Source organism: Argiope bruennichi, chromosome 8 (assembly GCF_947563725.1).
Source record: "Argiope bruennichi chromosome 8, qqArgBrue1.1, whole genome shotgun sequence".
NCBI classification, from domain to species: domain Eukaryota; kingdom Metazoa; phylum Arthropoda; class Arachnida; order Araneae; family Araneidae; genus Argiope; species Argiope bruennichi.
The window spans coordinates 78,394,948-78,410,160 of NC_079158.1; the positions used below are offsets into that span (position 1 = coordinate 78,394,948).

General features: G+C 27.7%; 1 protein-coding gene across 4 annotated transcripts in view; it reads left to right on the top strand.

Moving 5' to 3' along the window:
- LOC129981869 (cell adhesion molecule Dscam2-like) overlaps nucleotides 1–15,213 on the top strand; it is a 614,065-nt gene that overhangs the window by 11,294 nt on the left and 587,558 nt on the right. The window lies entirely within an intron of this gene.

Sequence of the window (15,213 nt, forward strand, 5' to 3'; positions counted from 1 at the left end):
CGCTCTTGTTAAATGTTTTTCATATTTTGGTAAGTTTTTAAATTTTCATTACTGCCTTAACACTCTCTGTCGAGATTTTGCTATAAACTTTACTGTACAGACAATTTCTTACTATATTACTTTGTTCTTAGTTTTTCCACTAACAGAATACAACTGTGAATAAACAACAAAAATGGATATATTTGGACTTTAAATTACATGCAATTCATGCAGTCTGTTTAAGAGAATTGGTATCTGGAGCCACATTTGATTTACATTCAAAAGTAGTTTTCTTTATAGATTTGTTAAAAAATTATTTCTGTCAAAATTAATTATCCCAATATTTCCATACATTTGCACGTATAATATGAAGTTGTTTCCCAATGTCCTGTAGGCTCAAATAATCTTTTATATATATATCGCAGCAATTAATAAGCAAAAGGAAAAAAATGAAAATTTTAATTGTTATAACTTTTTCATTTTAGTTTACTAACAACTATGGATTTTAAGGAATTGTTTTTTTTAGAAATTTATTTTATTTTTGCATTTAGATGATATTACAAAATATGGCATATTTATGCATGCCGTTAAAATTTATCGTGAAAGGAAAAATGTGACATTTTTTTTTTTTTTTTGTCTTAATAACTTTTTTGCTTTAAAATTTTGGTTTCGTTTCCCTCGTTTAATTCTTATAGATGTCCCACCATTAACTTCCTTCAAAACTGTCATGTGACAAAGAGGATTTATAACAAGACGATTGATAGCCTATGATTTATTTTCGTAGCCGAAGAAAGATCCCTATAAGCTCTTGAAAAGAATATTATCCGTATACATAATAATAATTTCGAAACTGATAATTAGCATGGATGTCGAATAAAGTGTATTTTAATATTGAATTATAGGATGCAAAAGTTATTTCATATAGCTTTATTTTCGCTTGCATGCTAGATTTTCTTTCTTCGTCTCATAAATAAAAAGATAAAGGTAATGAAGGGATCAATATTATTTAAAGAACTTTAATATTTGTAACAATTGTATATTTTTACTCAAGTACTAAAAGAGAAAAAAATCTGTAGACATTTGCCTTATGAAATTAATCACTTAATTGTTAAAATGCAATATCATCTAAACGTAAGACAAGAGAAGTCTTTGAGAATACGGCTTCAGTTCGATTAAACCGAAATTCCACAGGATATTAAAATATATTTATAATTTGAATGGAATATTGTATCAAATTTTAGCATTTATGAGTGATTCAATTTCAAATTATAACTTTATATATGCAATGATTTAAGACACTTGTGCTTTAAGTGCAATCACACTTAAAATCGGAAACACTTTCGTTTCAAACGCCTAACTTTATTCATCTGTATATATGTAAGTGGAGTTTAATCTGAATTCTGTTGAATATATATATATATATATATATATATATATATATATATATATAAGGGTGCTTGTGTGTGTGTGTTACTGCCAATGTAAATAATCAGTTATTATTACTACTAACAGGTCATTATTATTTAATAATAACCGCTTATTTTGGTCAAAGTGAGAAATATAACCGGCTATTTATGGTCAGTGTGATTAAATGGTACCGGCTTTAACCGGCTATTATTAATAATTCCTAATTAAATATGGTCAGTGTGATTAAATGGTATATTTTGTATTGGTACATGGGTTTGCCTCTTTGTATATGTTTTTAAAACTTGCTATAAAGCTTTTCTATGATATTTTTTCTAACTTCTTTTTTTATTTCATAATTAATTAGTCTCGTCTTTTTTTAGGGGGTAGGGGAAAGATAAGTCATTGAACTATCCCAATATCTATCTGTTGAAGGTAAAAGAAAAAAGATGTTTTGAAACATAAAAAAAATGATGGTTTTAATGGCAGATATAGTAGATTAAGATTTTTTTTCTATCAATGTTGGCTCTAATTTTTTCCAAATTTGTAAAATAAACAATCAAATGATATTATCTAACTCTTGCAAACACATAAAAAAAACGCGAAAATCTGACATTGACTAAACTTTATTAGTTATTAATGATAATAATCATACGTTAATGTAATAAATGCTCATAAATTATTTACTGTAATCGGCTAATTTGGTTATTATTAATAATGACCACTTAGTATTAATAATAACCGATTGTTTACACACACACACACACACACACACACACAGACACACACATACACACACACACACACAGACACACACACACACACACACACACACATGTATGCAAATAGCCTACGAAGTTTTCAAAATTGGCATACATACATACATATATATGCATGTATGTATGTAAGGGTATGTAATACTATGAAATAATTCCCATTTTTTCGATTAATTGGCCTGAATATGTATGTTATTTGATTAGTTTCCTTTCGACATTAGTTATTCATAAGAGAATTTAGATGAAAGAAATAAATACCCTCTTTCCTATAATTCTTAGGCAATGAGAAAAAATAATAGCATTCCTAATTTGTTTCTAGACTTTTATTTCCATGCATTTTTCTGAATATCTTTAAGCAGGAAAAGCAACAGATTTCCCCCTTTTTTTTAAATGAATTGAACGACTTTCTTATTCAAGTTAGGAAAAAAAATTAGGGACCAAATAAATGCCTTCGCAATTAAAGGAAATGAGTTTTTACTCCAGTATTCATTTGTACTCCGTTGCTTCGCCTTTGTGAAGTGAATTTCATTTCCTGTTGCGGATTTCGTTTTTTAATTACAAGTTTCGCGTGGTTTTATTGCACGACGTTATAAACACCAGGAAATACAATGCATTTCTTTTCTTTTCAGAATCCAGGGTAATTTTTTCGTAATAAACATTGCGATACTAGAATTGGTTAAATCACCGTTTTATACTTTGCTGCTGAACCAAATTAATAATTGATGACAAAAAACAACAAAAAAATATATATGAACATTCCTATTGCTTTCAATAGTTAATTAATTTTCCATGTTTTTTTTTTTTCAAATTAAAAAGTATTTTAATTATACTATGCTATTAACAATATTAATCAAAAACCTTATAAAGTTAAAAATGCATCTGCTCATGAAAGTTAAAAGAATAAGCGAGTTAATTTACTAAAATAGTTTTCTTTTCCGAATGAAGGGTAATTCATTTATTATAAATATAGCGATGTCAGAATTGGCTGAATTACACTTTGAAAGTTTACTGTTGAATAAAATTAATCATTGGCGGTTAACAAAAAATTTCCCCAACAATCATATTGTTTACAAATATGTTTGTTAATTTATAGTGTCTTTTCATTTAAGAAGTATTTGAATTATACTTAGCTCTTAATAAAGATAATCTTCAGAATTTTTATTAAGCTAAAAATGCAACTGCTCTTACAAGTTAAAGGAATAAGCATGTTAATTTAATAAAAGTGTTTCACTACTTACTAACATTAGTCGGTAGAATGCTAATTAGTAATACTATAGCTTCGTTGAAACTCGAAGCTCCTGAATCCTTATTATCATACAAACTGTCTCTTTCTAATTACTATGTAATAACGGAACGAAAAATTCAGTGGCAGGATTATGCAATTTACTTTAAATTTAGCAAGCAACTTAATAAATAACAATGAAAATTTTAATACTGAATAGATTTTATTAAACAGCCTAGTTAAAACAGTTTGTAGAGATCAAGTAAATAAATAAGAAAAGAAAATCGGAAAAAAAATTTGTATTTTGTGACAGTTTTTAAAACAGTGATTAATAAATGCCTTTTTTTTATAATCTATTACGTAACATGAAATGTGTAATTTATTAAATAACTAGCCGAGTTTGGCGACCAGCCGGTTCGCCAATCTTAATGTTCGTTAAAATTTTCATAATTAAATATTTTATGCAATTCCTACTTTAATAGCTTCTTCATCAAAATATTTTAAAACTTCAAATTTTGATAGGCATATAATTCACTCATAATATTATAAACGCCTTCAGTCATAACGTAATATGTATCTCTCTCATTTTCTGTTGGCTCCCATAGAATTTATACTTTAAATTAAAGTGGAAAGGATTAAACTGCAATTAATATAATGATATTTTTTACTGAAACAAAGTATTCTTTTTGTAATATGATTATTGAAAACAGTCACTGAGTGTTTAAACTTTATGGGCACTAAAGAATATCTATCTTAATTTATGTAATATTTCAAAAATTTGTCAACAAAATTTTCTCAGATTCATCATGACCAGATTGATTAATTGACAATGTTTAATTTTAAAATGCATCAAACACTAAAAAAAAAACAAAAAAAAAAACGAATCGTTTAAAATAATCGGTTGAAAACAGGTTAAAAAAATTACTTAAAAGACGATGGTCTTAGAACTATAAGCATACTCAAAAAATATATAACTAACATAAATACACTTTAATTACAAAAGCATGCAACTAATCTAAAAATAATTTAAATCGTCCGTTGATATTGGTTGTCATGTCAACAATCAGAACACAGTGCGCATGCGTGAATTTACAACGCTAGTTACGGTAACGCAAATGCGTGAGTTTTTCTAAGCCAGTTGGGGTAACGCTATGCAGATTAGAAATTTTTATTTCCTTTATTCTGTTTTATTTTAATTCAAAAGTATTTCAGAATTAATCTGAAAGATCGGTTAATTAACAATGTTTAATTTTAAATGCATAAAACATTACGAAAATAAACAGAATCCTTTGAAATAATCAGCCGAAAAATCTTAAGCCTAGCCTCATTACTGTTGGGAAAAAAAAAAAAACTGAACTCTTACTCATTTGATGGTAGGGAAAATGAATAATTTTTTCTCGAGAAAGTTAGCTTTTAATTAATAATTAAAATTCTAATTAAAAATTCAAAAAAAAGGGACCCCAGGTGCACATTCCCGACCTCTAAGGTATACATGTACCAAATTTGGTAGTTGTAGGTCAAATGGTCTTTTCTGTGGAGCGCCAACACACACACACACACACATTGAACTTTATATATAAGTATAGATATGTAATTTTTAATTATTTTTGTTTTGTTTTGGTTCATTATCTGATTTATTTTCAACTAGACTCATAAAACTATTTTCTCAATTATAATTTTTTTATACATTTACATAAATTTTCACTTTGCATGTTCTTGAAAATTAAATTTGAAATAAAAAAAAGAAGAAAAAAATTCAACTCAAACATTGAAACTAATACTATTAGACATTATTAAATTATTTTACGAAATTCTTACAAACACTACCAAAATAATAGCCTTATACAAGGGTTGTTGAATATTATTGACTATATTATCACATTTTGAATTAAATATTGATTTTATCCTTAGGTAAGAATTTCATACATGTATTTATTTTCTGATGAGAAATGTTTTGTGTTTGACGAACAGAGTTTGATTGAATGTATTTGCTAAAATCAAATTAGGTTAGTTAAATTTTAGTTATGCTAAGAATTAAAATGAAAAAAATGGAAAAATTCTACAAATTTATTTTACTATAATCGTTATTATTTGATTTTTTTTCATATGAAGAAAACGACTGATCAGCAAATACTTATACCGATAATGTTCCTTTTTCTAATACAGTAATACGGTTTCAGGTCGATTAATTTCGGAAAAGATTATTTGAGAAATATAAAAACCTTTTATTTGATTATGATATTTCATTTTCTGTTTTAAAGTTATGTCTTAAGTAATTGGATAAATTTATTTTTTAGATATTTTATGTATTTTAAAACAATCACTTTCTAACTAAACATTTCTTACGAAACGAAACCAAGATAAATTTTCTTCTTTTCTTTTTGAAAATAAATACATTTCAAAAGAGGGGACGCCCTTATTTATTTAAATAATTGTTTTTGCATATTCTGCTTTCATAACTATTATAGAGTTAAAAAAAATATTATTGTAGAAAGCGCATGATAAAGAGTTGTGCAAGAAAAAAAAATAGAAAAAGAATTAGGCTTCTGCAAATAAAGTAATCATGAAAATTATTTGAAAGAAAAGTCTTGAAGAACAATGGGCTTTTTAAAAAATATTTTTTCTGGCAAAAATATTTTTAATGCTTCGCATTTTTGTTCGTCATTATTATAAATAATGAAATTTTTATTTTTAGAAAGAAAGTTCTTTATGCATACATGTCTACTGCTCTAGAAAACTAAAAATAAAAATATGTTTGTTTAAGATAAACATGAAAAAATATTATTTGTTGCCAACCTGTAGAAATATTATGATACCAAACTGCTTAAAGCGTTCTCTGCTTTTGTTTTGATTTATGAAACTTAAATGAATAATAATGAATTATTAAGATTTTGTAACAAAAACAAGTGATATTTTAATATGAAAAAGGCTTAAATAAATGTAGCAATTGTTTTCTACAGAACTAGAGTAACTAATTGTTAACTCCTGTCTTAGTCTTGAAGAAGAAAGTTTGTTTTTAATATTTTATTTTCTTTTTAATTAATATAATGTATAGATTTGCTCTCATTGCAGAAAATAAGAGTATTATTTCTCACAATTCAAGTATGGACTTTTTAATTTTTTTAAGTCTATAATTAATTAATTAATTTTTTAAATAATAAATTAATTTCATTTTAATTTAAGAGTTTTCAAAAATAATTTCTTATGCAAAAAGGTGAAATTCAATATTAACTCTATTTATAGATATCAAAATTATACAAAAATGAAGATAATAAATTTTATTTGATATTTAACAGAAATTTCGGATAAAATACTATTCAAATTTGTATCAATAAAGTATTGATAAACTAAAATCACTTAATACTTAATTTTGGAAAAAAGTTTAATTATTCATTGTAAATAGCGTTTCGATCATACATACTATTGAATTGAATTTGTAACTTATGAGTGGTATACAGTGTCAATCAATATAAATAATAATGTGCTGAAAGATGGATTTATTACATATATTTTCTGTTTCGAATCTATAAGTGATTCTTTTGAAATGAAATTCTACAATTTGAACCTGTTTTAAATGTTTGCAAAAAATTAGCCAAAACTTCAATCTTTGATTCGTTACATTTATGCTCTGTTCCGAATCAAACACTGGTTTATCTTAAAATGGAAATTATAAATATGTACTTTTAAGAAACGACGATGATAAAAGCGTCATCATCACAGTATTTCAATCTACATCATATATGAAGACAACAGATAAGTCAGAATATCAGCCACCTTTTCAATCACATCAAAGTTCTGATATTTACTAACGATGATTACATATTGATGTAAAAATATCTATTTAAATGATGTACAGTTACATTGCTGTATATCAAGATTGATACCAAACTCTTATTCTAAACAATAAGTGAGTTACTAAAGTAAACTTGAATCATGGAATTTATTCTATAAAAATCATTTTTGTCAAAATTATTTTTTGTCTTAAATAGAAGTACAACCTTTGTTTATAACGCAGTGCACTAAAAAAATGAAAAAAAAAATGGTACCATAGTCTGAAAACATTAAAAATGAAGATGCGATTTTTTTTTAAAGGTAAATAAGTAGTATGCATGCCGGCGTCCTGGCCTAGGTGTAGCGCATCTTCCACGTGATCTGGGCGTCCCTGGTTCGAGTCCCGGTTTGGGCATGATTCTTCTTCCTGTTCTATCTGTGAGATGTGTGAATGTGCCCTCCTGAAAAAAGGGGTTGTGTAAACGAACGAGTGATGCATGAGTAGTCAAGTCGTACTCTTGCCTCAAGTTGACTCTACGATAAAAAGAAGAGGCCCTACCCCTTCGGCTTAAATCGGCTGTCTTCGAACAGAACGCTTGTGCGTGGCAAGTGCCATAAGAAACAACAATAGTAGTATGTATCAAAGGTATAATAATAAAGGTAATAAAAGGTATAATATAAAGGTATGTGTAAAGCCAGCTATATATCCAAGTACTTTGGATGAGATAAAAATACTTAAAAAAATATATGATGTTGTACTGTATTTGTCAAGTAAATGATTGAAATTAGGAAATGGAAGAAGTTCGCAGAATAGTATGGAAAAGCTCAATTAATAATGGAAACGAATTCAAATGGATGATAATTAATATTTCAACTTCGAAAGAAATAAGGGTATTACATTTATAAGATTTACCTAGATACGAAAACATTGATAAACGAGATGCTTAATCAGTGACATCTGTTAAAAAAAGTTGATATTATTATAACCAGAATTTTTTTTTCTTTCTGATAAAGCAATGATTTTTTCATTTTTAATAATTTTTAACTTAATAGTTAGCAAGAAATCATGAGGAAATGAAATTTTTCATTCACTGACTTTTCATCTCATTATGCATATCTTTTGAAAGCTGAATGGCTATGCCCATGAGCACAGCGTAAATTTTTATCCTTTTCTTCTCTGATTCAATTTTTCCCAATCAATTTCAGACACATCGAATTGATTTAATTAATTTCGTATAAGTAATCTACTAGAAGTCTGCTAAAAGGCTTAACATTTGCTTAATTCTACTAAATAGAATATTACAAATAATATCAAATTATTTAATAATAATATCTATAATTAATCGATCTTCATCGAGCTTTAGGCAACATCGTTATTTTTTTCTAAAAAATGGTTCCACTTTCTGTAGCCTCTTTTTTTTTAAGCAAAAGATTGACCAAGTTAAATTTTAGTCAATAAAATAAAGCCGAGTCACGCAGCGAAAGCCAATAAAATGTTCTGTATTTTGTTTCTGAGAACTGCTATGGAAGCAATAATTTCAAAAGAGAGTTGTAGCTCCTTTTCTTTAAAAATACCCGAAATAAATCAACAAACTTCTTTATGAAAGTCTATTTAGAATCTCATGTGATAGACTTTTACTATCGCAAACGATTCAATTAATGTTTTAAACTTTTTCATTCCCATTCTCATCATTTTTTTAAACTCGTGTTATAGATATGAGGCATTTACTGATTTTTAAATTTTCTTGATAATATATTCTCCATCTTCTGAGAAGAGCTAATATATCGTCTAAATTTCAGAATTTTTTTAAAAAGAATTATTTAAGTACATTTTTGATCATATAATGTGGCTTCAACTATCGTTTTAATTTTGATTATTTTATTGTACGATAATAATATGCCACGTAACACAGACGAAGACCTGTATATATTTCATGTATAATTTTCGGTGTTACAATCGGTGATATGTACTTTGACTTCACCTTTTTATATCTCAAAGTATAATGAAGTGTTAAGAATTATTAATCAATTAATAACTAGTCAAAGTAATTGAGAAATAAAATAAATTCTAAGATAATTAAGTTTTTCAATTAAAACAATTCTAATCCCAAAAATATTCATTCTAAATTAGGTTTAAAAAATTAATATTCAGTTTTATTTAAGAAATATAATTGACAACATTTTTTTTTTCACTTGGTATTTTTCTTAAAACTGGCATTATTTAGAGCCATTTGTAGCTGTATTTAACATCTGAAATGGCATCGAAGTCGATATGAAGTAGATGGATCTTCTGTAAAATTTTCGATGATATAAATCTTTTATTTCCACTTTTGATATCTCAGAGCATAAAGAATTATTTATATTTATTGATCAATCAAGGTGCTGTTCGTTTCAGTATTCTGAGACGGCCACTTTTCGGCGGTTCTATCTCACTAAGGAGTGACACACGGAAGGATGTGGGCCATTTCCGAAATTAACTTTATTGTTAAAAATGTAAACATCTCATTTTCTCTCACCCCTATTTTGCCGAATTAAACCCATCCTACCGCATGCACAAAAGCGTGGAGAGTTTTAGAATCCATTGCAAACAATAATTGACAAATATAATTAATCTAATGATTAATAAGATTTTAAATTAAAACAATCATAATCCTAAAAACATTCATTCCAAATTTGTTTTAATAAAAAAAAAAAATAATGTTCAATTTTATTTAAGAATTATAATTAATAATTCATTTAATTTTATTACCACGCTTTTTCTAAATGGCATTATTCAGAGTTAGCTTGAGCTTTATCTAACAGCTGAAATGTCACCAAATTTGGTATAAGCGATTAATGACGACGTGGATTCCGATGCAGGAAATATTGTCGATAGTAGATGTAAGAAATATCGTAGATAAGAGATTTCATGAAGCTGTACAATTTCAAAGATGTGACAAGACAGATATAAAAAATAATAAAATATATAAAATTATAGTGAAATATTAAACTTTATGCACTACATTCACTTTCCTGAGAGGAATTCGATTATATTCGACAAGTCCGGAGTTTTCAGAGGGCACTTACTGCACATAATTTTTTATGCAATACACATTATGTCACAAGGAATATTCCTCTTTATCATATACAAAAGCCTAAATTTGCATTTTGCTTTGATAATACCCATGTTTTATGCTATTTCCCGGTTTGGTAGTCAATAACAACGCTATAAATACATCTATAGTCGATTTTCTGTTTTTTACGGAATACTATTTGCATTTTATGGTTAGTCTCCATATCGCATTTTGTGTCATTTCTGTTATTATATTGCTCTACAGGTGGTTCTAAATAGTGTAAGTTTAAAAAAAAAAACCCGGTATATATTAGTTTTATAAAAAAATAAAATTCTTTTCGTAAAACAAATTTATATATTTAGAATACACAGCATTTTCAATGATGAAAAGTCTTTCAACAGTAACATTTCTGAAGCTCAAATCTTCAGCAAATTCAGGAAATTTTGCACCGATACTCTTAAATTTGTATTTTCTTATCTCTATCTGTTGGCAAGTATCTTTAAACTACATCACTTTAGCAAAAAAATTTTAGAGAATTCTGCTTCTTCAGAAACCAACAAGTTATTTTATAAAGCATGTGGTTTGGTTTGGTTCATTTATATTAACGTCTCGATGCAGAGCAACACTAGGGTTATTTTGGGATGGACCTCGTAATTTTGAACCACAGTCAGATGACGAGAGCAGCACCCGAGCTGGCACCCCACTCTTCGCATTATACCAGTGGAAAGACATTTGACCCTGACGGATTCAGCGTGCAACAGATCCCCTTACGCTACGGTTCTTCTGTGGAATCGGGTCTCGAAACTGAAACCCTACGGCTACGAGCCAAGACCTTACCACCAGGGTACCACGGCCCCATAATAAGACCTGTGATCAATATCTAAGCAGTGATAATTTAAAAGTACAGAATAAAAAAAATTGAAAACTAAAAAGACATTTGGATAAGGATATGAATCGAGAACTTTAACCGCATATTTCTTTTCAAAGCTTATTCCATATACAGGATGCCCACTTTAATTCTTGATAATTAATTAAATTTCTTAATTATTAAAAAGATGCGTTCTATAAATTTTGTAAATAATTTATAGAATGCCTAATAATTATAGAATGAAAATTTACTATATTTTTGTGTCAATAAATACACAGTTAAAAGAATAATGAAATCTACATTTTTATTTATCTCCACATCAATATTAGTCACATCCAGTATCACAATTTTGGAATATAACATATCTACTTTTCTACAAACAAAACTGATTAGATTATATTTCAAATATTTCACAAAACTGATTTCATTATTTTAGAGATGTCACTTCGAAGAAGCACCTTGAGTTTGGCAGTCCCTCTTCAAGGCAGGTTTTTGAAATAGTCTGATATCATCTAAGACAATGATTTTCAAATAATAATAATTGAATCACTTTCGGAAGCGGAATTGTATAATGTTTTACTTTCTCTTAAATGAAGTATACAAATGAAAAATATTAGTAAAAAGAATAGTAAAATCCGAAATATGGATTTTTATGCACCCCACATGTTTCAAAACTTTCTGAGTCCGAATGATTCAAAATTTGGTTTTAATCGACTAGAGAAAAGGTACCTAAAATACATTTTTCCAGTACCTGTGCCTTAACCTCATCTCGATGATTAACCGCTAAAGATCTCAAGCAATTTAATACATAAATACATTTATCATCGAATATCAGAAAAGTTTTAGCTGATCACTGCAACTAATTTGATATGTTTGAGTGTAAGAACACTTTTTATGATTTATCTAATAAGATTGGAGGGTTATATAAAATTGCATAGTTCAATTGAGTAAAATGATAATTTTATATTTATAAAACCTGGAAACACCAAACTTATTTCTTGATGCTTTTTGATGCATTTTCTGATCTGGAAGCATCATTTTTCTATAGCTTTTCCCTGGCAGTTTAGGAATAAACATCGGAACCAGAATTGATTCATGATCAGATCAAGAATCCTAGAATTCTAATAGAATGAGAAAAAAAAACTAATAATTTCAAAAGAAATTCACCATAAATAATATAATTTTACTTTGAAGATCATGAGAAACAAGGTTTTAGGTGAAATGGATTGATCATTGCCAAACTGTTTTAAATACACTTTAAAATAGTCTGTATTGCAATTTCAGATCACTGCATAACACTGCAATAATGATGCCAGTCATTTTAATACTGGAATGTTAATAAAGAGATAAAAAAAAACAATTTTACGAATAAAAAATAGCTACAGTATAAAAAAATCTCACTCTATAAAATCACAAAAAATGTTTAAAAAAATATTAAATACTTTCCTAAAGCTGGTAATCTTTTGCAATATTTTAATAAGATCTATGTAACTTACGATTGCAGTCAAACCGTTGCCAGAAAGTATTCCTATCAGATTTTTTAATATCTGTAAGATTGAGATAGCTCTTCAAGCATTTGGTTAAATTTTGTTTTTCATTAGAGTTAAATGCACTTCTGTAATCGTCTGTTTTTGTCATTTTTTCTTTTCTTTTTTCTTTCTTGTCTGTCTGCCTATTTGCACAACTGATAACGCAAATTATTCTTTGGGCACATCTTTTTTTTTATGTGATATAGAGAAACATAGTTGAAATGAGGCAGCAAATAGAATAATTTAAAGAATCCTTTAAATGAAACGTTTTTTAGTGATGACCTATTAAATACTATGGGGATTAACAATTATTTCAAAAAAAAATCAATTAGCCTGTTAGATGGTTTTTTAAGTATAATTAATCAGTCTTTTAAAATCACTAAAGCTCTGAGACAAGAAATAGAAAACTCTAATTTACTTTCACTATAGAAGATTTTTGTAAAAATAATGCTAACCAGAATTTTAAAAAAAAAAAAAAAAAAAAAAAAAAAAAAACCTTGACAAGAGTGAAAGGTTACATTTAAGGAAATATTGAACTGTAATCCAATACTAATAAAAAAATAGGAAACTACAACGTTCCATCTCAGATAAATTCACCATCTTCAAGTTTACATGCCAACATAACTCAGTAACCGATCTTTTCCAGTTGCTTTATAATATAAAATTCACTTAGTTTATTTTGTTCCGTTTTATTTATTAAATAGGCTTCATTACTTTCTAATTATTTTTAAAATTTAGTAAGCAAACCATATTGCTAAGGAATCGTAATTTTAAACTATTTATTACCATCCAGTTGACATAACAATGTGCATTGTCAGGCTAAGAACACAGAGTTCAAACACACCGCATGCTCTCCAAAAGATGGAAATTCTTTCATCTATAAGTGCCAAGAAAAATGTTACCCTTTGTATTTTTTATTATAGGTTCATTTCTATCTAGAAGTTATAGTTGTTTTCCATAATTAAAAATTTGATTCTAAGCTAAATATATATAATCAAATGATTTATTTATATAAAGCATCATAACTTAAAATTATGCCTTAAGTGATAAGTATACTTCTATTGTCTTCAAAAGTATTAAATAGATAAAATGACTTTTTTCTCCCTGCCATAGCGTATTTTCTTTCTTATTGAAAATGTCCTTGATATATTTCAAGACTCATAAGAGTTATTTCATTAAGGAATAATTATGACTTTCTATATCAAATGATCATTAGTAAATCATTACTAAATGGATTAGCTTTCAATGAGCAGTTCCTTTTAGTGTCTATCGATTTCTTCCTATTTCATAATATAAAGCAAGACACATGAGCTCTAAAACTTTCTTTTTCCGCACGAGAATCATCAATCATATTTCTTTGACTGAGCATCACCCTCATGGGTTTGACATACTTATTTTTAGAGCATGAATGTGACATTTGTTTCAAAAAGAATAAGAGCTACATTTCTATTAAAATAAATGACACTTGAAGAGATATTATTTCAGACAAAAACTTGGGGTGCAAAGTATAAAACTTTCTGAAACGTAGACGAATTTTTAAAAAAATTCAAACCAGAAGAATTTTTTTATTTGAATTTAATGTTTTCTCGAAAAGCGCAAAAAGATATTAGGCATTGGAAAAAGAAAGGACATTTTATAAAATATATTAGAACAAAATTTTGATAGTCTAGATATAGTAAAACTTTAATTTCCTAACAATAATTTTTCTTTCAAAGATAAATTCGTTTCTGAAAACAATTTTCGAGATGAAATACTGTTTTCCAATTTTCAATGAAGAATAATATGAATATTTTCAAAAGTTCCAAAACATATTTCAAAATTTAAGCAAAATTCATAAAAAAAAGAGTATTTTTTCAATAGCCAAGGAGGAATTTTTTTAAAGGATAGTTTAGTTATATTGCAAAGCAACACTACGAGGTCCGTCCGTTGTAAACTTACGAGGTCCGTCCCGTTGTAAAGCAACACTAGGACTATTTTGGGACGGACCTCGTAATTTTGAACCACGGTCAGATGACGAGGACGATAGCTGCGCTGCCACCCCCATCTCCATGCCACACCACACCAGCGGGAGGATCTTTGGCATGACGGATTTAACGTGCAACAGACCCCCTACACGAAGGTTCTTCGGTGGAATCGGGTCTCGAACCTGAAACCCTACGGTTCACAAGCCGAAACCTTACCACCAGGCCACCGCGGCCGTTTTTTTAAAGGAATCTTCTCTTGGAAAATATTTTCATTACTACATGATCTAGACTTTGAGATATTGTAATAAAATATAAAAATATAGTTAAAAACATAAATATTTTCTTTAATTTAACTTAATAGTTCGTTCCATCAAAATAAAACGTTTATTTTCTTCATGATTTACAATTAATGATATCCAGCTAAATGGTTGAAATCAGCTTAATTTGCTTTATGAAGGATTACCGGTTTTTGGGAGACCAATTGGTTGCCCGGATTTTAGGTTTCTAAAAATTTCAATTAAATATTTTCTGTAACTTGATCTTAATAGTTTAAAACAAATTTAATTTCTTTACCGAAATTGACAGATATATAGCTCATACTATCTTAGAAATCTTACATCATTCCTTTCAATGTACTATTAATCTAA